We start from the raw sequence: 2,772 nt of genomic DNA on the forward strand, positions 1-2,772 counted from the left end.
CTGTAACCCTCCAGCCAAAGCCCACCCCTCAACACCAGACCGTGACCAGGGGTCGCTTCAGCACCCCTTCCTGGTCGTCAGCAGCCATGTCCAGCCGCGTCACAGGAACCTCCACATGTTCAAAGAGAACCACCTTACAGAGAAGAAGCAAGGAGCCTGTAGTGGGCTGCAGCTACAGGAGGTTGCCATGGAAACTGTGCCAAAGCAAGTCAGTCAGCATCCTATTGTTAAGGACACGTCGTCAGGTGTGACAGGTCGTGATCATCACATGGTGTATCGATGTATGGATCACCAGGATCAACAATAAAACACCAATGCTTATAAGTTTATTTTCATCTCACAAATGTGTGAGGCTGGAAGAGGCTGTGACGGAAAGGTCGCTGGCTCGAGTCCCCCCTCCTCCACGGTGAGCATGAGTGAGTGGGTCGGCGCCTTCCTGGCAGCCCCACCAGCAGTGAGTGTGAAAGAGGCGACAACGTGAACGGCTTCCAGTCATTTACCGTCGCCGCTGACACATCAGTACTTTTCTAACCCTCACTTTGGTCTTGCAGGTGAATTGTTCACGTCTTTGCAAGCTGGAGAAGGTCAAAACAAACGTCAAGATCCAGCAGTTACGCCACACATCAGGCTCTGCTACAAGGGACTGCAAACACGCCTCATCCCTCACCTGACCACTTCCTGTTGGACTACAAACACACCTCATCCCTGACATGGTCACTTCCTGTTGGACAACAAACACACCTCATCCCTGACATGACCACTTCCTGTTGGACTACAAACACCTCATCCCTGACGTGAACACTTCCTGTTGGACTACAAACACACCTCATCCCTGACATGGTCACTTCCTGTTGGACTACAAACACACCTCATCCCTGACATGGTCACTTCCTGTTGGACAACAAACACACCTCATCCCTGACATGACCACTTCCTGTTGGACTACAAACACCTCATCCATGACATGACCACTTCCTGTTGGACTACAAACACACCTCATCCCTGACATGATCACTTCCTGTTGGACTACAAACACACCTCATCCCTGACATGGTCACTTCCTGTTGGACAACAAACACACCTCATCCCTGACATGACCACTTCCTGTTGGACTACAAACACCTCATCCCTGACGTGAACACTTCCTGTTGGACAACAAACACACCTCATCCCTGACATGGTCACTTCCTGTTGGACAACAAACACACCTCATCCCTGACATGGTCACTTCCTGTTGGACTACAAACACACCTCATCCCTCACATGACCACTTCCTGTTGGACATTTTATTATGAGCTTTGTTTATGTTTATCCTTGATTACCACCTCCAAACATGTGAGCTAGGTGAGGCCATATACTGCTCATTACATCATGTTTCCAAGTTTTCAAGATAAAAGGAGGTAAATGGAGGTAAAAGGAAGTAAACGGAGATAAAAGGAGATGATTATTAATCACTGGTTTCAGCAGCTAACAGCCTAAACAGAAGATCAACATGGCCCAGACTTACAGAGCAGCAGAACAGGTAAGATGACAAGGAAAAGAACCAAATATAATAGACCCTAAAAAGAAGCCTGCGGAGGAGGAGGAGGAGGAGCAGGGGGCTGTTCCTCCTGAGGATTTCTCACTCCTCGTTGCTGAGGGTTGGTCCTGATGCTGCTCCAGTCCTCCACTGATGATCGGGGGGATAAAACCAGTGACTCAAACCCGCTGCGCCTTCTGCTCCGCATGTGTGTGGCTCTGCACACCTGCCAAGACAAATCAACTAAAGAACAACATTTCCCATCATGCTCATCTCCACTGCGGACCCGCCCCTTCGTTTGAATGGCAAGTTGTTTGTGTCAGTCCGAGCAGCCGCTAACTATTCCAGTGAAAGAGCAAACATGTGAACCAGCGAGCTTCTGCTCTCCCGTTAGCAGCTCTGAAAAGCTGCTGGCAGATGCCGACAGCCGTCGCTTCCGCTTTTACCCAGCCCTTCAAAATAAAAGCAGGGGCTTGGAATTGCAGCAGCACGAGACAAATGAATGAAGGGTTTTGATTGATGGTTTCGTCAACGTAAGATCTGCAGTTACAGTACTTGTGATCACCCAAAGATTTTCAGCATGCAAATACAATGTGTGTATACACACACACACACACACACACACACACACACACACACACACACATATACATGCGTATATACAGTATGTGTGCGTATATACGTGAATATGTATATATATATTCACATATACACAATATATGTACATATATGTGTGTGTATAATATATAAATATATAAGTATATATTTATAATCATGTGTGTATGTTTATATATATAAATATAAATATATATGTATATACACACACACACATATATATATATATATATATATATATATATGTGATGCTGGGATCACATATATATACACATATATATATATATATATATATATATATATATATATATATATATATATATATATATATGTGTATATATATGTGTATATATATGTGATCCCAGCATCACATAGGCTCCACCCCCCCGCGACCCTTACTAGTAAGGAATAAGCGGAAGATGACGATGGATGGATGGATGTATATGTATATGTTCATACATATGTGTATATATATATATATATATATATATATATATATATATATATATATATATATATATATATATATATATATATATATATATATTCTCTGTCTGGTCACTGTCTCACGGTTCCTGAGTTCCTAGGTTTTACTGAGGCCTTAATTTTGAAAAGCTGAAACCAGAAGTGCGAGTGTT

This window comes from Aulostomus chinensis, chromosome 15, assembly GCF_037954235.1.
Source record: "Aulostomus chinensis isolate RoL2024-O1b breed Wild chromosome 15, RoL_Achi_v1.0, whole genome shotgun sequence".
Classification (NCBI taxonomy): Eukaryota; Metazoa; Chordata; class Actinopteri; order Syngnathiformes; family Aulostomidae; genus Aulostomus; species Aulostomus chinensis.